Genomic DNA, 25,411 nt, shown 5'->3' with positions numbered 1-25,411 from the left:
CCTCCTCTTGATACATCAGCCTCCTCCTCTTCATGCATCTGCCTCCTCTTCTTGATGCATCTGACTCTTCCTCCTCTTGATGCATTTCACTCCTCCTTCTCTTGATGCATCTTCATCTTCCTCTTCATGCATCTGCCTTCAACTCCTCTTGATGCATCTGCCTCCTCCTCCTCCTGATGCATCTGTCTCCTTCTTCTTTTGCTGCATCTGCCTCTTGACACATCTGCCTCCTCCTCTTGAAGCATCTGCCTCCTCCTCTTGATACATCTGCCTCTTCCTCTTGATGCATCTGCCTCCTCCTCTTGATGCATCAGACTCCTCCTCTTGATGCATCTGCCTCCACTTCCTCTTGATGAATCTGCCTCCACCTTCTCTTGATGCATCTGCCTCCTCCTCCTCTTGATGGATCTACCTCAACCTCTTAATGCATCTGCCTCCTCCTCTTGATGCATCTGCCCCCTCCTCTTCTTGATACATCTGCTTCGTCCTCCCCTTGATGCATCTGCCTCCTCCTCTCCTTGATGCATCTGCCTCCTCCTCTTGATGCATCTGCCTCCTCCTATTGAAACATCTGCCTTCTCCTCTTGATGAATCTGCCTCCTCCTCTTGATGCAACTGCCTCCTCATCTTGATGCACCTGCCTCCTACTCTTGATGCATCAGCCGCTCCTTCTCTTGATGCATCTGCCTCCTCCTCTTGATGCATCTGCTTTTTCCTCTTGATGCATCTGCTTTTTCCTCTTGATGCATCTGCCTACTCCTCTTAATGCATCTAACTCCTCCTAATGATGCCTCTTCCTCCTCTTGATGCTTCTGCCTCCTCCTCTTGATGCAACTGCCTCCTCCTCTTGATGTGTCTGCCTCCAACTTCTCTTGATGCATCTGCATCCGCCTCCTCTTTATGCATCTGCCTCCTTCTCTTGATGCATCTGCCTACTCATTTTGATGCATCTGCCTCCTCCTCCTTTTGATGCATCTGCCTCCTCTTGATGCATCTGCCTCCTCCTCTTGATACATCTGCCTCCTTCTCTTGATGCATCAGCCTCCTACTCTTGATGCATCAGCCTCCTACTCTTGATGCATCAGCCTCTCCTCCTCTTGATGCATCTGCCTCCTCTTGTTAATGCATTTACCTCCTCCTCTTGATGCATCAACCTACTTTTCTTGATGCACCTGCCTCCACTTCCTCTTGATCCATCTGCCTCCTCCTCCTCCTCTTGATGCACCTGCCTCCTCCTCCCCTTAATCCGTCTGCCTCCTCCTCTTAATGCATCTGCTTCTTCCTCTTGATGCATCTGCCTCCTCCTCTTAATGCATCTGCCTCCTCTTGATGCATCTGCCTCCTCCTGAAGCATCTGCCTCCTCATCTTGATGCAGTTGCCTCCATCTCCTCTTGATGCATCTGCCTACTCCTCCTCCTCTTGATGCATCTGCATCCAACTCCTCTTGATGCATCTGCCTCCTCCACTTGATGTATCTGCCTCCTCCTCCTCTCGATGTATCTGCCTCCTCATCTTGACGCATCTGCCTCCTCCTCTTGATGCATCTGCATCTCTTAATGCATCTGCTCCTCTTGATGCATATACCTCCTCCTCTTGATACAGCTGCCTCTTCCTCTTGATGCATCTGCCTCCTCCTCTTGATGCAACAGACTCCAACTCTTGATGCATCAGCCTCTCCTTCTCTTCATGCATCTGCCTCCTCCTCTGGAGGCATCTGCTTTTTCCTCTTGATGCATCTGCCTACTCCTCTTAATGCATCTGCCTCTTCCTCTTAATGCATCTGCCTCCTCATCTTGATGCATCTGCTTCCTACTCTTGATGAATCAGCCTCTCCTTTTCTTGATGCATCTGCCTCCTCCTCTTGATGCATCTGCTTTTTCCTCTTGATGCATCCGCCTACTCCTCTTAATGCATCTGCCTCCTCCTTTTGATGTATCTGCCTCCTCTTCCTCCTCTTGATGCCTCTGCCTCCTCCTGATGCATCTGCCTCCTCATCTTGATGCAGTTGCCTCCATCTCCTCTTGATGGATCTGCCTCCTCCTCCTCTTGATGCATCTGCCTCCTCTTGATGCATCTACATCCAACTCCTCTTGATACATCTGCATCCTCCTCCACTTGATGCATCTGCCTCCTCCTCTTGATGGATCTGCCTCCTCATCTTGATTCATCTGCCTCCTCCTCTTGATGGATCTGCTCCTGTTGATGCATCTGCTCCTCTTGATGCATCTGCTCCTCTTAATGCATCTGCTCCTCTTGATGCATCTGCCTCCTCCTATTGATACATCTGCTTCTTCCTCTTGATGCATCTGCCTCCTCCTCTTGATGCATCAGACTCCTACTCTTGATGCATCAGCCTCCTCCTTCTCTTGATGCATCTGCCTCCTCCTCTTGATGCATCTGCTTTTTCCTCTTGATGCATCTGCCTACTCCTCTTAATGCATCTGCCTCTTCCTCTTGATGCATCTTCCTCCTCTTCATGCATCTGCCTCCAACTCCTCTTGATGCATCTGCATCCTCCTCCTCTTGATGCATCTGCCTCTTGATGCATCTGCCTCCTCTTGATGCATCTGCCTCTTGATGCATCTGCCTCCTTTTGATGCATCTGCCTCCTCTTGATGCATCTGCCTCCTCCTCTTGATAAATCTGCCTCCTCCTCTTGATGCATCAGCCTCTCCTTCTCTTGATGCATCTGCTTTTTCCTCTTGATGCATCTGCCTACTCCTCTTAATGCATCTGCCTCCTCCTCTTGATGCACCTTCCTCCTCTTGATGCATCTGCCTCCTCCTCTTGATGCAACTGCCTCCTCCTCTTGATGCAACTGCCTCCAACTCCTCTTGATGCATCTGCATCCGCCTCCTCTTGATGCATCTGCATCCGCCTCCTCTTGATGCATCTGCATCCGCCTCCTCTTGATGCATCTGCATCCGCCTCCTCTTGATGCATCTGCCGCCTCCTTCTCTTGATGCATCTGCCTCCTCCTCTTCTTGATGCATCTGCCTCCTCCTCTTCTTGATGCATCTGCCTCCTCCTCTTCTTGATGCATCTGCCTCCTCCTCTTGATGCATCTGCCTCATCCTCTTCATGCATCAGCCTCTTCTCCTCTTGATGCATCTGCCTCCACCTGTTAATGCATCTACCTTCTCCTCTTGATGCATCAACCTCCTTTTATTGATGCGCTGGCTTCCACTTCCTCTTGATACATCTGCCTCCTCCGCTTGATGCATCTGACTCCTCCTCCCCTTAATCCATCTGCCTCCTCCTCTTAATGCATCTGCTTCTTCCTCTTGATGCATCTGCCTCCTCCTCTTAATGCATCTACCTCCTCTTGATGCATCTTCCTCCTCTTGATGCTTCTGCCTCCTACTCTTGGTGCATCAGCCTCCTCCTCTTGATGCATCTGCCTCCTCCTCTTGATGCAGTCACCTTCTCCTCTTTCTCTTGATGAATCTGCCTCCTCCTCCTTTTGCATCTGCCTCCTCCTCTTGATGCATCTGCCTCCTCCTTTTGATGCCTCTGCCTCTTCCTGATGCATGAAGAGGAGGTGGAGGCAACTGCATCAAGATGAGGAGGTAAATGCATCTGCCTCCTCCTCTTGATGCATCTGCCTCCTTCTCTTGATGCATCTGCCTCCTCCTCTTGATTCATCTACCTCCAACTCCTCTTGATGCATCTGCATCCTCCTCTTGATGTAGCTGCATCCTCCTCTTGATGTAGCTGCCTCCTCCTCTTGATGCATCTGCCTCTTCCTCTTGATGCATCTGCCTCTTCCTCTTGATGCATCTGCCTCCTCCTCTTGATGCATCTGCCTCCTCCTCTTGATGCATCTGCCTCCTCCTCTTGATGCATCTGCCTCCTCCTCTTGATACATCTGCCTCCTCCTCTTGGTGCATCTGCCTCTTCCTCTTGATGCATCTCCCTCCTCTTGATGCATCTGCCTCCTACTATTGATGCATCTGCCTCCTACTATTGATGCATCAGCCTCTCCTCCTCTTAAAGCATCTGCCTCCTTCTCTTGATGCATCTGCCTCCTCATCTTGAGGCATCTTCCTCCTCTTGATGCATCTGCCTCCTCCTCTTGGTGCATCTGCCTCCTCCTCTTGATGCATTTACCTTCTCCTCCTTCTCTTGATGCACCTGCCATCTCCTCTTGATGCATCTGCCTCCTTTTCCTCCTCTGGATGCATCTGCCTCCTCCTCTTGATGCATCTGCCTCCTCTTGGTGCATCAGCCTCCTCCTCTTGATGCATCTACATCCTCCTCTTGATGCATTCACCTTCTCCTTCTCCACTTGTTGCATCTGCCTCCTCCTCTTGATGCATCTGCCTCCTCTTCCTCCTCTTGATGCATCTGCCTCCTCCTCTTGATGCATCTGTCTCCACCTCCTCTTGATGCATCTGCCTCCTCCTTCTCCTCTTGATGCATCTGCCTCCTCCTGCTCTTGATGCATCTGCCTCCTCTTGATGCATCTGCCTCCTCCTAAGCATCTGGCTCCTTCTCCTGATGCATCTGCCTCCTTCTCTTGATGCATCTACCTCAACCTCTTAATGCATCTGCCTCCTCATCTAGATGCTTCTGCCTCCTCCTCTTCTTGATACATCTGCTTCGTCCTCCCCTTGATGCATCTGCTTCCTCCTCTCCTTGATGCATCTGCCTCCTCCTCTTGATGCATCTGCCTCCTCCTCTTTTTGATGCATCTGCCTCCTCTTGATGCATCTGCCTCCTTTTGATGCATCTGCCTCCTCCTCTTGATGCATCTGCCTCCTCCTCTTGATGCATCTGCCTCCTCCCCTTGATGCATCTGCCTCCACCTCTTGATGCAACTGCCTCCTCATCTTGATGTAACTGCCTCCTCAACTTGATGCATGCCTCCTCATCCTCCTCTTGTTGCATCTGCCTCCAACTCCTCTTGATGCATCTGCCTCCTCCTGATACATCTGTCTCCTCCTCTTAATGCATATGCCTCCTCTTGATGCATCTGCCTCCTCTTGATGTAACTGCATCTCCTTAATGCATCTGCCTCCTCCTCTAGATGCATGGGCCTCTCCTCCTCTTGATGCATCTGCCTCCTTCTCATGATGCATCTGCCTCTTCCTCTTCTTGATGCATCTGCCTCCTCCATTTGATGCATCTGCCTCCTCCATTTGATGCATCTGCCTCCTCTAGATGCATGAGCCTCTGCCTCCTCTTGATGCTTCTGCCTCCTCTTGATGCAACTGCATCTCCTTCATGCATCTGCCACCTCCTCTTGATGCATCTCCCTCCTCTTCTTGATGCATCTGCCTCCTCATCCTTCTTTTGATGCATCTGCCTCTTCCTTCTCTTGATGCATCTGCCTCCTCCTCTTGATGCATCTGCCTCCTCCTCCTCTTGTTGCATCTGCCTCCAGCTCCTCTTGATGCATCTGCCTCCTCCTGATACATCTGTCTCCTCCTCCTCTTAATGCATCTGCCTCCTCTTGATGCATCTGCCTCCTCTTGATGCAACTGCATCTCCTTCATGCATCTGCCTCCTCCTCTAGATGCATGAGCCTCTCCTCCTCTTGCTTCATCTGCCTCCTTCTCTTGATGCAACCGCCTCCTCTTCCTCTTGATGCATCTGCCTCCAACTCCTCATGATGCATCTGCCTCTTCTTAATGCATCTGCCTCCTCCATTTGATGCATCTGCCTCCACCTCACCTCCTTTTGATGCATCTTCCTTCACCGCCTCTTGATTCATCTGCCTCCTCCTCCTCTTCATGCATCTGCCTCCTCTTGATGCATCTGCCTCCTCCTCTTGATGCAACTGCCTCCTCCTCTTGATGCATCTGCCTCCTACTCTTGATGCATCACCCTCTCCTCCTCTTGATGCATCTGCTCCTCTTAATGCATCTGCCTCCTCCTCTTGATGCATCAACCTCCTCCTCTTGATGCGTCTGCCTCCACCTCCTCTTGATGCGTCTGCCTCCTCCTCCTCTTGATGCATCTGCCTCCTCCTCCTCTTATTACATCTGCCTCCTCCTCCTCTTGATGCATCTGCCTCCTCCTTCTGATGCATCTACCTTCTCCTCTTGATGCATCTGCCTTCTCCTCTTGATGCATTCACATTCTCCTCCTTCTCTTGATGCATCTGCCTCCTCCTCCTCTTGTTGCATCTGCATCCTCCTCTTGATGCATCTGCCTTTTCCTCTTGATGCATCTGCCTCCTCCTCCTCTTGATACTTCTGTCTCCTCCTCCTCTTGATGCATCTGCCTCCTCCTCCACTTGATGCACCTGCCTCCTCCTCCACTTGATGCATCTGCCTCCTCCTCCTCCTCTTGATGCATCTGCCTCCTCCTCCTCTTGATGCATCTGCCTCCTCCCCCTCTTGATGCATCTGCCTCCTCCCCTTATGAATCTGCCTCCTCCTCCTCTTGATGCATCTGCCTCCTCCTCCTCTTGATGCATCTGCCTCCTCCTCTTAATGCATCTACCTCCAATAGACTCATCTGCCTCCTCCTCTTGATGCATCAGCCTCTCCTCCTCTTGATGCATCAGCCTCCAGCTCTTCATGCATCTGCTTCTTCCTCTTAATGCATCTGCCTCCCCTCTGATGCATCTTCCTCCTCTTGATGCATCTGCCTCCTCCTCTTGATGCATCTACCTTCTCCTCTTGATGCATTCACCTTCTCCTCCTTCTCTTGATGCATCTGCCTCCTGCTCCTCTTCTTGCATCTGCATCTTCCTCTTGATGCATCTGCCTCCTGCTCCTCTTCTTGCATCTGCATCTTCCTCTTGATGCATCTGCCTCCTCCTCCTCTTGATGCATCTGTCTCCTCCTCTTGATACATCTGCCTCCTCCATGCATCTGCCTCCTCCTCCTCTTGATGTAACTGCCTCTTCCTCCTCTTGATGCATCTGCCTCTTCCTCCTCTTGATGCATCTGCCTCTTCCTCCTCTTGATGCATCGGCCTCTTCCTCCTCTTGATGCATCTGCCTCTTCCTCCTCTTGATGCATCTGCCTCCTCCTCCTCTTGATGCATCTGCCTCCTCCTCCTCTTGATGCATCTGCCTCCTCCTCCTCTTGATGCATCTGCCTCCTCCTCCTCTTTATGCATCTGCCTCCTCCTGATGCATCTGCCTTCCTCCTCTTGATGCATCTGCCTCTGATTTGAAAAAAAAATGACATGGGAAATTTTCTGAACTTTTTCCCATGCTCCTGAGTTCACCTCAGGTCGGGCAGGGAGTCTGCGCAACCTTAGTGACGTCAGTGGTAGTCACTGAAGCTGCAAAGACTCCCAGCCTGACCCGTGGTGAGTTGACAGCGTGGGAAAAAGTTCATAAACTTTCCCACGCTAATCAGTTCATCTCCGGCTTGGTATGGAGGCTGCGCAGACTTGATTTAATTGACTCTGCAGTGGTTTACAGCAGGGCAGCTAGCATTAGCTCCGATCCCCGTTGTAAACTAGTTAACCCCTTGTGATGGATTGCAGCGGGGTACCTGACTGAACTGCGGAGAGGTATAGATATTGTTGTGCTTTTTTTTTCGTTACAGGAGAACAAGTTATTCTGTTGGATTAGCAGCATTATACATTTGGTCAAAATCTTTATATAATTATTTCATTAAAATAAATTTTGATGTCTGTGTGTCTTCTTTAACCCTTTACTACTATAGTATTAATAATGGATAGGTGTCTTATTGACAGGCTTAAAGTCACCTTTCAATAGCAAGGTGACATTAACCCCTTATTACCCCACTTGCCACCGCTACAGGGCAAGTGGGAATCACGGGGCAAAGAACCATAATTGGCGCATCTAATAGATGCGCCTTTTCTGGGCAGCTGTGGGCTGCTATTTTTAGGCGGTGGGGGCCAAGATCAATTGGCCCTTACCAGCCTGAGAAAATCAGCCCCCAGCTGTCTGCTTTAGCAAGGTTGATTGTCCAAAATAGGGGGAACCACACAGTTTTTTTTAATTATTTCTTTAAAAAAAAAAAATTTGTAAGCGTGGGAACCCCTCTATTCTTGATAACTAGCCTTGCTGACAGCTGAGGGTTGCAGCCCCCAGCTGTGAGTTTCGTCTGGCTGGTTATCAAAAATAGGGGGAGACACACGCTGTTTTTTTATTTATAGTCAGCGCAGGAGCTGCAGATGAATACTCCCATCCGCCGCTCCTGCTTTCACTGCAATTCATGGTAGAAGGTGTCGGATGATGGGATCAGTTGTCCCATCAGCTGACATCAGTAACCAGAGGTAAACTGAGCATGCAACTAAAAAAATACAGGGAAAAACGGAATGCCTCACCCTGTCAATGTGCCTGGTAGCCTTGAATTTGCCAGCAGCGATCCAATCAATTCTGTCTGATCATCGGATCACAATAAGAGGAAGAAAAAAGTTGTCAGATTACACAGCTGAATAATCAGAATCAATTCTTCTTTATTTCACACTATCATAAAAACGTGTAGATATATCCACAAATGAATAAAAATGACTATGACTAAGGGCTGATTGCCAGAAACGCTTAAGAATGTGACTCTATTTTTAACTACTTGTGGATACATCTACATGTTTTTATGATGGAGTGAAAAAAAGAATTGTTTTTGATTATTCAGCTGTGTGATCCGACAACTTTTTTCTAAGTAAACTGAGCATGCTCAGTTAAAAAACGGAATTCGCCGACGGATCAATCGCTGTCCGACTTTTCGATGGCCGCCGGACAGAGAATTTCCGACGGATCTGGCGAGCGACGAATGAAACGTGATGCCATCCATCGCAATACGTTGCTAATACAAGTCTATGAGAAAAAAAACGGATCCGGCGGCATCAGACGCCGGATCATTTTTTTTTAAATTTGACGGATTGCGACTGATGGCAAAAAACTGATATGTAAAAGGGGCCTTAGATCGCATATGGACTGATAGAGACTGTGTGAATTCCTGTATATCAAGATTCTGGCCGTGAAATATTACTGCAACTGATTGGAATCTTCATCTGCATCGGTATCAGAGGATTTGTTGACCTAGAAAGCTGATTGAATTTGGTGGCTGGACGTCAGGATAACAAGTTCAGTTATTTATTGTTAAGTATATTCTGTCAGGGCGTCCGCTCTGAGCGCTCACAAATAAGACAGTGAACTCTGTACAGGTTGAGCTGGTTGAATTGATTTGTCGTGTATATATATATATATATATATATATATATATATATATATATATATATATATATATGGAAAACCGGATACCTGTAATCTATTATAATTAAGGCGGGAGGCGGGTGTAAGATTGTATATCTGAGAGGACCATGCGTCACAGTCGCGATAGAACCCCGTATAGGCCCGGTACCGGAAAAGGGAGTGAGTGGCATAGTCTTGGGGTAGTCTTTCTCCTGTCCGTGAAGCTGGCACTTGGGATCTCTCAGGCTGCATAATTTGTATTGTGTGGATTGTGGCTGTTGTGGCCCATATTTTGTTGAAACATAGAATCCGGTTATCCTTTGCACAAGTTTTAAAGAAAAGTTGGTTTAATATATTGTGCTCTGAGTCATTCATAGCAGCGCTGTATCCCGTTCTTGAGCAGCGACCGGCATACCGGTCGTTACATATTTACATCAGTATTTGTAAGCCAAAATGGTGATGTGTTTCTGTTATACTTCTCCTTTGCTTGTCCTTCTCCTGATTTTTGCTTACAAATAATGATATGTTTGATACTGATAGTGACCAAATACTGAACGTGTGAGTGTGGCCTTAGAAGAGCTATGGGAACACAGGCACAGTCATCAATTTATAAGCATCTTTAATATTGATATGCTGCAATGTGTGGACAGAGAAAAAAGCCTTCTGGCCACCATATACCAAATGTGTCTGCAACAAAAATAGTGTTCTTTCCCAAAATCAGCAAATAAGCCCACTCAACTCCATTCCGTCTCTATGGGACTGCTGGAGATAATTGAATACAACGGTATCTCAGGTACTCCCTTAGACCAAGGGTGAGGAACCTTCTTTCTGCCAAGGGCCATTTGGATATTTATGCCATCCTTCGGGGGTTGTACAAATTGTACGCTAACTTCATCCACAAAGTACGTCCTGACGTCAAGATGTAATCTTTCATTGTACATGCCTCAGCAATCAGTATTGAACGCTGAATGCGTGTGCTCACAGAGCAAGAAAAAATTAAAAGGCCGAGGGCCATCAAAATACAGCTGTTGGCCCAAGCACTATGGTCCCCAGGAATCTGCCAGTGGACCGGAGCAAAGGTCATTGAGGGCCATTTACCTTGGGCCTGGGGTTTCCCATTCCTGCCTTAGACAATGAATGAAGTAGAGATCTACATGCTGGACCTCTGCTCTGCATTCTCGAGATAGATGGCGATCCTTGTTGTTGGATCCCCAGTGATCAAGAACTTATCATCTATCCTATGGTAAAAAATGAATGATGACATTTGCATGCAATTTGACCCCAGGACATTTTTCTTTAGATACAAGAGTCCTTAATTATCCTAGTTTAACTTGCTGGCTTAGAATTAGCATGTATCCTGATAATCATAATTATTTATAGTGATTACCGGTGCTGGGTCGCTTCTTCCACATCTTCATGCTTCACCACAATGACATCAACTGCTCAAGTGATTGGAACGTAGGGAGCTGAAAGTTCTAAGTATTTGTGACATCATCTCTCTGTGACATCATCAGTGAGGACCAGCAGAGGATGCAGGAAAGGACAATGGATGATCACACAAAGTGTCAAAATGGTGGAGAATGCTGAAGGCGCTATAAGGGCAGATATTTAAGGGCTTAATAAAACCCACCTGACCACACACCTTCCCTTATAATAATAACAATGCACACAGATGCTTTATTGGAGAGGTTTTTCATCATAACTTTTTTGAATGTTATAGGAATTAATAAAAAGATACATATAAGATCCCCTGGAGGCGGAGTCATTGGCAATGATGGCTCCGTCATGAAATGCCAAAACCAGAAAAATAAGGTTTACAATTCTATATATTCGGACTCAAGACCGGCATTAGGGGCTGGTAGACTAGACAACTGCCTAGGGCCCCCAACACCCCAGGGGTCAGGGCCGGCGTTTGGGGCAGGCAGACCAGGCAGATGCCTGGGGCCCCACCTACAAAGGGGCCCCCCGCATCTGCAGCCCCTTTATGAAGTGCCCAGAGGGTGTACAGCAGTGAATAATGCTGTGCATTGCTCTGTAGTTCCGGAGTGTCTCTCGCAAACCCCCCTTGACTGTGGTCGTGAAGCTCTGTGTTGATTGCTGTAGGATCAGGCTTCACAGCCACATACAGCAGAGATCAGCATGGGCCCTGAGCACAGTCACTAAATCACTGCTTGTAATGTGACGGGCGACCTCCTGTCACTACTGTCTGGATGACACAAGAGGGGGATATTGTCTGCTGAATCAGGGTATTTATTATATAGAAATAAATGAATTCCCATGTGAAATAATAAGGGTAAACCATACACATATATAGTACAGGTGTGCATATTATGAATCAGCGTTTTTGGTGCATTTTTTTTTTTTGCAGTCAATGCCTGCTCTCTTGGCAGTAAAAACACTGCTTTCAAAACACCCTTTTTGTAGGGTATGTGCAGATGATCTGGAAATGGCAGCACTTTGGACATAGCGGACATGTGCTGCATCCAGAGTGCTGCCATCTTTTGAATGGATGTGATTCCGCATGTGTTCATTGAACCGTGCGGAATCACTGCGTCCTATACATTGTACGGGAGAGATTTCTTTTGCAGAGACTCACATCTACACAAGATAAATTGACATGCTGCGGTCTGGAGAGACACGCTGCATGTCCATCTCTGCAGGTGAGGTGCAGGCATCTGTGGACACATAGAGGAGATGGAATTTCTTGAGATCCCATCCACTATACTGTAACATCTGGACGATGCAGGTTGGACGCTGTACAAGTACACAGCAGCTGACCCGCAGCGTTTACTGACTGTGGACACAGACCCTTAGAGCTTTTGCTGTTTGTTTGTTTTTTTTACAGTATGCATTTTGTCTACAGTACATGTTTAATAATGTTAGTTTTATTAACCAAAAACGCAACGAAAAACAACGTTGCGACAATTGAAGCTTTTTTTTAAACTTTTTCATTGCTTTCTACGGGTGAAAAAAATTGCTGAAAGAAGGGACACGCTGCAGATTTAAAGAATGCTGCAGTTGTGAAAATTCAGTCAGGAGAAAATAAAAGGGTGTGCAGGAGATTTCTGAAAATCTCAGTTTTTGCTTGTGCTGTAAAATGCTGTCAACTTCTTATTTGCAGAAGAAAAAGCTGCAAAAATTCATGAACATGGCCAAAAGCTGCTTTTTAAAGTGCCAGCAAAACATATGAGATTTCCGAAATTTCCTGCATGCACTTGTTTTTTTTCTAACTGAATTTCAGAACTGTAGGCTTTTTTAATCTGCAGTGTGTCACTTCTTCAGTGTGTTTTCACCTGTAGAGAGCAATGAAAGACAAAAAAAAATGCAGATATTGCAACGGAATTTTTCACTGCAATTTTTTTAAGTGGTTTTGGTGAATTAAACTATTAGGTCTCGTTCACACGTTCAGCATTTGGTCAGGATTTGTAATGCAGAAACAGCAGTGAAACAATGAGAGGAAAAGTATAATAGAAACACGTCACCACTTCTGGATTTCTCAGGGTGTGTGCACACGTTGCGGATTCTGCTGCAAAATTTTCCATGCGGATTTGTCTAAATCTGCAGGTCAAAAGACCTGCGGTTTATATGCGGATTTGCTTGCGGTTTTCCCCTGCAGTTTGACACCTGTCATGGAGCAGGTGCCAAACTGCTGCAGAATCCGCACAAAGAGGTGACATGCTGCGGATTGATTTTAATGGTACTGTACACCACAGCAGAAACTACTGCGGATCCGCAGGACCAAATCTGCTGCGGATCCGCAGCATGTGCACACACTCTCACCCTCCTGCTTTTGGCTTACACATACTGATGTGAAATACTGACTAAATACTCGTATGAATGTGGCCTTAAAATACTGTAGACCAGGGGTCCCCAACCTGTGGCTCGCGAGCCACATGTGGCTCGCCTGCTCCTGACATGTAGCTCACCGCCGGTCACAGAAAAGAAGTCCCCAGGGAGCCGCCCCGCCACCTGTAATACTCGCCCCGCTGCCTGTAAGACCGCCCCACCGCTTGTAATGCCCACCCCGCCGCCTGCTCCTGATATGTGGCTTGCCGAGCTTACATGAAAGGGAGCCGCCCCGTCACCTGTAGTACCTGCCCCGCTGCCTGTAAATTACCGCCCCTCCTGCGTCAATCAGTAACTACATTCACGTCTGTGCAGTGGCGCAGGTCACTGTGATCTATGGAAGTCGCAAGACTTTGGTTACTGCGGCCTCTATAGAGCACAGTGACCCGCACCACTTCGCAGACGTGAATGCAGTCACTGATTGATGATAGAAGGACAGGATCATTGAAGTAAATCACTTACCTACTGTACCATAAGTTTATTTAAGTGTCCACACAAGCCCCCCAGGGAATATTAAGGTAAAAGAGCCACCTTCAGCAGCACTAAGGCTGCATTCTGTCAAGGTGGCTCTTATGTTTTTCATCCCAAGTAACGCAGAAATAATGACTTTTATAAATTGTGCACCATACGTGTTGTGTCTGGGAGGTATGTTTTCTCCCCCTGACTCAAGCGCCTTGCAGCCATCCATCATCCCCCTCAGTCCCCCGGGCATCGCCTCCTCTGTCTTCTCACATCACCGGCACCTGCGCTGTTCTGCCCTCTGATATAGGGCAGTCTGTTTGTGTTATGTGCTCTGAATAAAGCAATATGCTGGTATTATTGCTGGGTTAATTATAGCACCATCTAGTGGTGGCTGAATTTATAGCTACATCCTAAGTAGCATTTAAAGCCTGTGACTTTAACAGAAGCAATGCACTGTGGGATTGAAGCAATGCTTTGTGGGAACAAAGCAGTGTATTCTGGGAGGAGGGGACTCCATTTTCCTTTTGTGGATCTCATAGGATGCATGCACATGTTATTTTGTCCTCCTGTGTAACCTTTGTTTTTCCTTCAACTTCTCTACTTGAGTCACTACCCGGCTAAGGCATATCTGGTAAGAGTAAGTGTTTTCTTGTAATGCAGTGATTCAGAGAGGTATTATGCATGTTATTTGTATTCCTTGCAGTTTAACCGCGCATATTCTATAGTCTTCACAAATAAACAAATTAGACTTCAGAGAACAGTCTGCTTATTTTGGAAGACAGAGCTGTGGTTTATACTGTATGCTGGATTGCACATTTGTCAGTGTGCCTGAAGGCAGAATAGTAAAACAGATCGCCATATGCCTGCAACAGTGAATTCAAGCTGTAAGGGACCGCTATCACCCAGACTGCTCCGCATACGGGTACTACAGCAGCCGCCATACAGCCGCAGGAGACAAGCCCACGGCTCAGTAAAGGACCGCCGGTTGCACGTGGTTATTGCATAGACTTTATGGGACCACTAACACCCACACTGCTCTGCATACGGGTATCACAGCAGCCGCCATACAGCCGCAGAACACTACTGCAGCCCGACAAGAAGTGCTACATCTTTCCCGCCACGCGGAAGCCCTCCTTACACAGCCTGTTTCCCTCCAATATACTCAGCAGTACTCAGCCAAACGCACAATGTCTCGGAAAAGCACATCCTCACTCAAAACGAGGTCACGAGCAAGCTCCAGCAGATCGTCATTAGCAGAGCTAGCTGCCGTCGCTCGCGCCGAGGCTGAGGCAGCCAAAGTAAGATCTTCCTTTGCCGAACGAGTGATGCATTTAAAGCTGAGACAAGCAGAGCATGAGGCTGAAACCGTACGTTTGCGGGCAGAGAGAGAATTGGAAACCGCACGTTTGCAGGCAAAGAGAGAAGTGGAAACTGCACGTTTGCAAGCAGAGCTAGAAAAACTTGTGCCAGACAAAGAGACAGCCGCTACAATAGCTAAAGCAGAGTATTTGGAAGCTATGAAAGATCCTTATTCTGAGAGACACAGCAGCATTCTCGGACCAGATCTAGAGAAGCAAGATCCACCGCAACGTGTCGCAGAGTACGTCCATCAACATTCCAGCATAGATGACAGCCCTAGCACATCATATCGATCAGCCCATGCCGATTACCAACGATCCAACCCCGAGCTTCACTACCATAGCCGAGGAGACATCCAGTGCAGAGATGTCGACTACAGCTACAGTTCCACTGAAGGGAACGTACAGCTCCCATCCCGCCTTAAAGAGACACCTTCTTCACCAACAAGGTACCGCACAGGCTATCCGGAGTCACAAGCTTCTTACAGATATGGTGATGCACCACACACGAGACATGACTATTACACACCGGCTCGTGCCAGCACTGACCGAGACATCAAAGACCTTGCAAAGTTCCTTGCCCGCCAAGAACTGGTTACAAAGTGACTTTTAAAGTTCACTGACAAACCCGAGAACTATCGGTCATGGCGAACCTCGTTCCAGAATGCCATTCATGGTCTGGACCTTTTTTGTGGTGAGGAGTTAGATCTCCTGGTAAAGTGGCTCAGAAGTGAGTCAGTCGAGCATGCCCAAAGACTGAGAGACATTAATGTAAAACATCCTCGCACAGCCCTACATAAAGTGTGGGAAAGATTTTATGAATGCTATGGGTCAGGAGAAGTCATAGAGAATGCTTTATATAAAAAATTGAGGATTTTCCTAAGACAGGACCTAAAGGTTATCTAAAGCTTAGAGAACTGAGAGATTTATTGAATGAGTTGCAGGTTGCTCAGCAGGAAGGAGACTTGCCCAGATTGGCATTCTTAGATACCGCTAAGGGTGTCAATCTGATAGTACAGAAACTTCTTTGCAACCCACAAGAAAAGTGGATTACATGTGGTTCAGAGTATAAACACAATCATAATGTATCATTTTCTCCTTTCACTGTATTTGTTGATTTTGTCACCAAACAATCTAGGATTAGAAAAGACCCTAGTTTTGATTTTACTCTGTCGTGTTCCACTGCCACTGGTGTCAAATCTGGTAAGACACCCGTGGCAGTCCACAAAACTAACATTGATTCAACAGGCCCTCCTCACAAGGTGAATAAACCCCCTCCAGACGAGAACAAACCTCATGATGTCAGTAAATATTGTCCTCTACACAAGAAACCACATCCTCTACTAAAATGCAGAGCCTTCAGGGAGAAGTCTTTAGAGGATAGCAAAGGTTTCCTCAAGGAGAACATCTGCTTCAAATGTTGTGCTGCAACCTCTCACTTTGCCAGGAACTGTGAAGCTAGCGTGAAATGTGCAGAATGCAGCAGCACGGATCACAATACAGCCTTCCACCCTGGATCACCTTCACAGTGTTGTCACAAGCAGAGGAGCACGATGGGAAGCAGAAGGACACTGATGAAGACACCCCCGAGGTCAGCTCTAAATATACTGAGATCTGTAGAGGACTCACAGGAGGAAGGTCCTGTTCAAAAATCTGCCTTGTCCGAGTTTATCCCGCAGGCCGAAAGGACAAAGCCTTCAAGATTTATGCAATCCTGGATGACCAAAGTAACAGGTCTCTAGCCAGCTCCATCTTCTTTGACAACTTCAGCATTGTAAGCCCTGGTTCTCCCTACACCCTGAGAACATGTTCAGTTACCATTGAGACGGCGGGGAGAAAAGCAACCGGATACAAAGTGGAGTCCATAGATGGCCAAACCTGCCTATCACTACCGACCATCCTGGAGTGCAACCAGATTCCTGACAACAGGTCAGAAATACCTTCACGGGAGGTGGTGACATATCACCCCCATCTAAAGCGAATAGCCCACCTGATACCTGAACTAGATCCAGGAACCCCAATAGCTCTACTTCTGGGAAGAGATGTACTACAAGTCCACAAGGCTAGAGAATGTATAAACGGCTCCAGGAATGCTCTGTATGCACAGAGGCACGACCTTGGATAGGTCATTGTAGGAGACGTCTGCCTAGGAGGAGCACACAAGCCGGCCTTAGTCAACAGCATGCTTACCAATACTCTTGAAAATGGATGTCCGTCTCTCTTCCAGCCATGTAAGAGTATCTTCCTGGTAAAAGAGTTGCCACACAAAGCTCCTCTACCTTGTCCAATAGCTGATCCTTCCTGTGAAGACCACTCATGTGACGGCGACCAAGAGCATATAGGGTGCACAGTTTTCCACAGAACAAGAGAGGACAACAAGGTAGCAATGTCCATAGAAGACATATTGTTTTTGGACATCATGGATCGAGAGATGGTAAGAGATGAGTCAAAGAGTTGGATGGCCCCTCTACCATTTAAACCCCAGAGGCAACGCTTACCCACCAGTCAGAAGTCTTATAAAGGTTGGCACCATTGCAAACATGCATTTACCGCTCCTAACCTGGAAAATGCCAAAAACACGATAATTCGTACAATACAACGCGAGTGTTACGCCAAAGAAATAGACAACCTTAACAAAGGTCAACCCATTTCTGGAGACAGTGTCTTGAAAAAGCTTGATCCAATAGTTGACCAAAATGGGCTGATAAGAATTGGAGGTCGTCTTCAGGAAGCCAAGGTGGAATTTGTGGAAAAACACCCTGTAATAATTCCTGGTCATCACCATGTGACTACTGTGCTCGTACAGCACCATCATGTTTTAGTGAAACATCAGTGCCGATTGTTTACTGAAGGGAATCTATGAACTGCTGGACTATGGATAGTCGGAGCAAAGAGGTGTGAGTAAATTCATCTTCAACTGTGTGACTGTGTGGTTATTAATGGTGCATACTAAGATTGGGCCAGGGTTACTAGTGGGGTACCACAGGGTTCTGTATTGGGCCCCCTACTATTTAATATATTTATTAATGATCTAGTGGATGGCTTACACAGTAAAATATCAGTATTTGCAGATGATACAAAACTATGTAAGGTAGTTAACACAAAAGGAGGACAGTTTGCAACTACAGACAGATTTGAGTAAATTGGAGAATTGGGCTGAAAAATGGCAAATGAGGTTTAACACAGATAAGTGTAAGGTTATGCACATGGGAAGGAGAAACAGATGCTACAATTACTTACTAAATGGGAAACTGCTGGGGAAATCAGACATGGAAAAAGACTTAGGCATCTTAGTAAATAAGAAGCTAAATTGAGTCGTACAGGCCCATTTCGTTGTTGACAACGGATGTCAAAATACTCGCTAAGATCCTGGCCACCCGGCTCATCGGGGTTGCGCATACCATTATACACGAGGACCAGTCGGGCTTTATGCCTAACCGCTCCACGGCTGTTAACTTAAGAAGATTATTTCTTAATATGCAACTGCCTGCTGATAATGGTGGCAGGAGAATAGTGATGTCATTGGATGCTAGGAAAGCATTTGATAGCGTGGAATGGCAATACTTATGGAAAATCATGGAACTGATGGGATTCGGCCCCGCGTTCATGGCCTGGGTGAAGTTATTGTACTCATCCCCAAAGGCGGTAGTTAAGGTGAATGGAGAACAGTCCGGGATGTTTGACTTGCAAAGGGGCACAAGGCAGGGGTGTCCGCTGTCCCCGCTATTGTTCGCCGTGGCAGTGGAGCCCCTGGCGGCCAAGATCAGAGCTGAGAGGGGAGTGGTCGGATTTAAATTTGGGAAGCTGGAAGAAAAAATATCATTGTATGCCGATGACATCCTGTTGTTTTTGGAAAGTGCAGGAGAGACACTGGGGTGTGTGATGGATGTAATTAAACAATTTGGGAGCATTTTGGGACTGGAGATAAATTGGCACAAGTCTTATGTCATGGCTGTGGATAGAGCAATAGAAGCGGAGGAGATAGATGAGAGGGGGAAACAACTCCAGCTAGTTTCACAGTTTAAATACCTAGGGATATGGGTAGCTCTTCCACTGTCCCGATTCACGGGTCTGAATTTGGTTCCTCTGCTAGAGAAATTTAAAGGGAAAATAGGTGCATGGTGCAAATTGGCTTTAACGGTAACGGGTAGAACTAACCTGATCAAGATGGTCCTTATGCCACAACTAATGTACGTTTTGCACAATTCGCCGATATGGCTACCAAAAAAACGGTTTCGGGGCATTGATTCTATCCTCAGATCCTTGATATGGGGCAAGAAGCAGGCACGGATTAAATTTGGAACTCTGCAAAAAGGAAAGGAAGAGGGAGGACTGGCCGCACCAAATCCATGGGTCTATTTCTTGGCAGTACAGGGCCAGCATGTCAGGGGATGGAGACAGCTCGATTGTGGAGGAGCAGCTCACCGGGTGCTGGTACATGTGACGGGGAGACGCCCACTTATCCAGGATCTAGAGGATGGTACCTTTAAGAAACTGGGAGCACCATATCCTACCATAGGCATGATTCAGAAGGTATGGGACACCATTAAAAGGATCAGAGGGGTGGATGAGCTGACTAGGCACTCACCGATGTGGGACAATGAGCATCTGCCGGAACTTAATAAGCTGCGTCAAATGGGCAATTGGAAGGCGAAAGGAGTGAGATATGTGTGCCAGCTGCAGAGTGGAACGGACCTGAAGACCTTTGAGACATTGAGAGAGGAATTTGATTTGCCTTTGGTATGGGGGTTTCAATACTATATGCTTCGACATGCTTGGAGGGCACAGTGTAGATTGGGAGCCATGACGGTTCAGGGCGACATTGTACTAGACTTTGTGTGTATGAAGGGAGGGACGAGGGGAGTTATATCGAGCATATATCATGATCTACTGCACTCCTATCTGGGGGACAATCACCTCACTGCAAAGAGTAAATGGGAAAGGGAGGTGGGTACCCTCACAACAGAACAATGGGAGGCTATTCTTGAATATGTCCCGAAGATCTCTCTAAGCGAGCAGGCACAGCTCTCCCAATTATATGTAATACATAGAACATACAAAACACTGCTGGTCCTATTCAAGGCGGGCTTGAGGGGAGACTCTAGCTGCCCTAGATGTGGCACAGACCAGGCCAGACTGTTACACATGCTATGGTCGTGTCTGCGGCTGGTGGAATACTGGCTGGTCGTTATCAACAAAATTGAGAGAGCTTATGCATGTACGCTCGACAGGAATCCAGTGCTGTGTGTTTTGGGGGAGGTGGATGGGATACCTGTCTCAGAACATTACAAAGTGGCAATAGCGAGGTTGCTGTATGTGGCACGCAAACTAATAGCACGAAAATGGAAGGATTCGGAACCCCCCACTAGGAGGGAATTTATTGCTCAGACACGTACGGTAATGCATTTAGAGGAAAGCATTTACAGGCGAAGGCATGGTGAAGGAACTTTCGAAAAAATATGGTCCGCCTGGATGGCGGTGATATGATTGCTAAGACTCTCAAGTATACCCAGCACAAGGAGTATTGGGGGAGGGGGTAGGGGGGGATGGCTTTGATTGTATTACTACAAGATATGTGAATTGTTACATGTATATTGATATCCACTGTTTATTGTTTAAAATCTTTTGAAACCTAAATAAAAATAACTGGTTTAAAGAAAAAAAAAAAGAAGCTAAATTGGAGTGCCCAGTGTCAGGCAGCTGCCACCAAAGCAAATAGGGTCATGGGATGCATTAGAAGAGGTCTGGGGACACGAGATGAAAACATAATTCTCCCTCTGTACAAATCACTCGTCAGACCACACTTGGAGTATTGTGTGCAATTTTGGACGCCGGTGCTCAAGAAAGACATTACTGAACTTGAAAGGGTTCAAAGGCGGGCTACTAAAATGATAAATGGAGTTGGTTCACTACAATACCCAGAAAGGATATCAAAATTAGGTCTATTTACTCTAGAAAAGAGAAGACTTGGGGAGACCTAATATATATATTACAAGTATATCAGAGGGCAATACAGAGATCTCTCCAATGAACTGTTTGTACCAAGGATTGTGACAAGAACAAGGGGGCATTCTCTTCGCTTGGAGGAAAGACAATTTCTGCACCAGCATAGAAGAGGGTTCTTCACAGTAAGAGCAGTGAGGCTCTGGAATTCTCTTCCTGAGGAAGTGGTGATGGCCAACTCACTGAAAGAATTTAAGAAAGGAATGGATGCTTTTCTTGTGAGTAACAGTATAGAAGGTTACGAATAACAGAATATTATAGGTAGATGGTTGACCCAGCTTAGGGAAAGGAATTTTTTTCCCCTATGGAGAAAATTGGCTTCTACTCTGTGGGTTTTTTGCCTTCCCCAGGATCAACAATGCAGAACAGCTGCACTAAAAATAGGCTGAACAAGATGGACATAAGGTCTTCCTTCAGCCTTCAAAACTATGTTACTATGTTACTTGTCGCAAACTCTGCGGCGCAACTCAAAGCCCAAAGATGGCCAATCTCCCATCAGACAGACTTAGTATGGATCCTCCCTTTACGAACGTCGGTCTGGATGTTTTCGGGCCGTGGTCTGTGGTTGCGCGGCACACCAGAAGAGCCCAAGCCAACGCAAAACGCTGGGCAGTTATGTTTACCTGTATGTCCATCAGAGCTGTCCACATCGAAGTGATTGAATCCATGGACACATCAAGTTTCATAAATGCACTCCAACACTTCATTGCCATCAAAGGCACCGTGAAACACATTCGCTCTGACAGAGGCACAAATTTCGTAGGAGCAGTGAGAGAACTCCAAATTCCTTCCAACCTAGACATTACCAGTGTGGAAACATACCTGAGTGAACAGTGATGTACCAGGACCTTCAATTTACCACACTCTTCTCACATGGGAGGTGCTTGGGAGAGGATGATTGGAATAGCACACAGAATCTTAGACTCTATCTTCTTACAAGAAGGTAGCACAAGACTCACACACAAAGGTTTGACTACATTCTTGGCATAAGTTTCGGCCATCATAAATGCCAGACCATTGACTGCACTCTCCAGTGATGCTGAAGATCCAACCATTCTCACTCACGCCATGTTACTCTCTCAGAAAACCAATACTCCTAGCGCTCCACTGGGAGAATTCAGCAACAAGGACCTCTACAGACGTCAATGGAGACAAGTTCAAAGCCTATCCAATACTTTCTGGGACAGATGGAGAAAGCAATATCTCTCCACCTTACAGCCTAGAAAGAAGTGGCAGATCGATAGGCCGAACATCACACCCGGTGATATTGTGCTCATGAAAGACAGCCAGTCACACCGAAATGAGTGGCCACTAGGCCTCATCACCAAGGTGTTCCCAAGCAAAGATGAGAAGGTGCACAAGGTCGAGGTCAAAGTGTGGAAGGCTGGAGAGAGTAAACTATTCCTCAGACCAGTTGCGGAGCTAATTCTATTGCTTTCGCCTAAAGAGCCTGTAAGTGGCATCAGTTGATGCCAAGCAGGGAGTGTTCTGCCCTCTGATAAAGGGCAGTCTGTTTGTGTTATGTGCTCTGAATAAAGCAATATGTTTGTTTTATTGCTGGGATAATTATAGCACCATCTATTGGTGGCTGAATTTATAGCTACATCCTAAGTAGCATTTAAAGCCTGTGGAGTACCACAGGGGTCAGTTTTGGGCCCACTTCTTTTTAACATATTTATTAATGACCTTGTAGGGGGCATAGAGAGTAGAATTTCAATATTTGCAGATGACACGAAACTCTGCAGGGTAATCAATATAGAGGAGGACAATTTTATATTACAGGAGGATTTATGTAAACTAGAAGCTTGGGCTGATAGATGGCAAATGAGCTTTAATGGGGATAAATGTAAGGTCATGCACTTGGATAGAATGAACAAGATGTATAATTATGTGCTTAATTGTAAAACACTGGGCAAACTGTCACTGAAAAATGCCTGGGTGTATGGGTGGACGACAAACTCACATTTAGTGGCCAGTGTCAGGCAGCTGTTGCAAAGGCAAATAAAATAATGTGATGCATTAAAAGAGGCATAGATGCTCATGAGGAGAACATAATTTTACCTCTATATAAGTCACTAGTGTGACCACACTTAGAATACTGTGTACAATTCTGGTCTCCAGTGTATAAGAAAGACATAGCTGAACTGGAGCGGGTGCAGAGAACAGAGACCAAGGTTATTAGGGAACTGGGGGGTCTGCAATACCAAGACAGGTTATTACACTTGGGGTTATTTAGTTTGGAAAATCGAAGGCTTAGGGGTGATCTTATTACAATGTATAAATATATGCGAGGACAATACAAAGACCTTTCTAATGATCTTTTTACTCTTAGACCTGTTACGGGGACAAGGGGGCATCCTCTACGTCTGGAGGAAAGAAGGTTTAAGCATACTCACAGACGCGGATTCTTTATTGTAAGAGCAGTGAGACTATGGAACTCTCTGCCATATGATGTTGTAATGAGTGATTCTCTACTAAAATTTAAGAAGGGACTGGATGCCTTTCTTGAAAAGTATAATATTACAGGGTATATACACTAGTTTCCTTAATATTGCGTTGATCCAGGGAGCTAGTCTGATTGCCGTATGTGGAGTTGGGAAGGAATTTTTTTCACCAATGTGAAGCTTACTGTTTGCCACATAGGTTTTTTTCGCCTTACTCTGGATCAACATGTTAGGGCAAGTTAGGATAGGATATGGGTTGAACTAGATGGACTTAAAGTCTTCCTTCAACCATAATAACTATGTTACTTTAACAGAAGCAATGCACTGTGGGATTGAAGCAGTGTATTCTGGGAGGATGGGACTCCATTTTCCTTTTGTTGGTCTCGTAGGATGCATGCACATGTTATTTTGTCCTCCTGTGTAACCTTTGTTTTTCCTGCAACTTCTCTACTTGAGTCACTACCGGGCTAAAGCATATCTGGTAAGAGTCAGTGTTTTCTTGTAATGCAGTGATTCAGAGAGGTGTTATTTACTGTCTAGCAGCCAGGAGAAGTCATTAACCCTTTAGTTGCCAGTTCTCAGTAAATGTAATCATAAACTAATGTATTCCTATGTAATGTTTGCATCACAATGTACACTTCCTGTGTACATACTTACGCATGTTATTTGTATTCCTTGCAGTTTTACCGCGCATGTTCTATACTCTTCACAAATAAACAAGTTAGACTACAGAGAACAGTCTGCTTATTTTGGAAGACAGAGCTGTGGTTTATACTGTATGCTGGATTGCACATCGTGTCAGTGTTCTTGAAGGCAGAATATGCGCTGTGCAATCATTTTTTTGGCATGTGCCGTGCGTGCTGCCCTGGAAATTCCATCTACTGATGTACGGAGATCGCGCCTGCCTGTAGCAGAGGCCCCAGATCCAGCCTCGCAGTGTGTTATGATGTATTCACACTGCGGGCTGGGAATCTGGCGCCTGCACAGCGAGTCTCTCTGCGCCTGTCCCCATCTCCCTCCTACGGGGCTGAATCTGTTGCCTGTCTAGTGTGGATATATGCACCTGTAATACGTCGGAAAGAGGCGGAGGGAGATGGGGACAGGCGCAGAGAGTCGCTGCGCAGGCGCCAGATTCCCATCCCCGCAGTGTGAATACATCAAAACACACTGCAGGCGCCGGTGACTTGAGGAGATACAAAGGAGGTGGCGCCCAGTGGCCAGAGGGGCATGATGGATGGATGCGAGGTGCTTGAGTTGGGGAGAAAACATACCTCCCTGACTCAATACAGGTATGGCGCGAAATTTATAAAAGTCATTATTGCTGGGGTAATAGGGATAAAAAACATAACAGCCACCTTCACAGAATGTAGCCTTAGTGCTGCTGAAGGTGGCTCTTTTACCTTAATAGGCCCAGGGAGGGTGACAGGTTCCCTTTCAATGAGTAAGTATCCTGGGGTATGTGCACACATTGCGGATTTGGCTGCGGATCTGCAGCGGATTTGGCCCTGCTGATCCGCAGCGGATTTAGCCCTGCTGATCCACAGCAGATTTAGCCCTGCGGATCCGCAGCAGCTTTCTATGCGGTGTACAGTACCATGTAAAGTTGTAAACCTATGGAAAACAATATCCGCTGTGCAAAGCTGCGGAAAATTCAGCGCGGAAACGCAGCGGTTTATCTTCCGCAGCATGTCAATTGTTTTTGCGGATTCCGCAGCATTTTTGCACCTATTCCATTAGGAATCCGCAGGTGTAAAAACGCAGGGCAAATCCGCACAAAAACCGCAGTAAATCCGCAATGAATCTGCAGGTCATTTTACCTGCAGATTCAGAAGATTCCGCGCAGAAAAATCCGCACTGGAATGCATAACGTGTGCACATACCCTTATACTCCAAGTGGCGGGACTTATTTTCAACAGTCATTCTGTAATGTCAGAATTCCTTTAAATTCTGCCAAGATATTCCCTTTATCAACTACATGTTAGTTTCCAGTTGTTCCTTGTTTTCTACTAGTAAATTGGCTTTGACTATGTCTTTATTTGCAATGTGGCTCTGGACCAACCTTCATAGCGGAATGTGGCTCTCAAGGTAAGAAAGGTTGGGGACCCCTGCTGTAGACAAAGCAAACATCCTAATTCCAAAAAAAAGCTGAAAAAAAAGTGTTAAGAACACC

Source organism: Dendrobates tinctorius, unplaced genomic scaffold, assembly GCF_039654945.1.
Source record: "Dendrobates tinctorius isolate UK_male_01 unplaced genomic scaffold, ASM3965494v1 ptg000082l, whole genome shotgun sequence".
In the NCBI taxonomy this organism is placed as follows: Eukaryota; Metazoa; Chordata; class Amphibia; order Anura; family Dendrobatidae; genus Dendrobates; species Dendrobates tinctorius.
The sequence above is the reverse complement of the archived record's forward strand: the minus strand, read 5'-3'. Positions refer to the sequence as shown.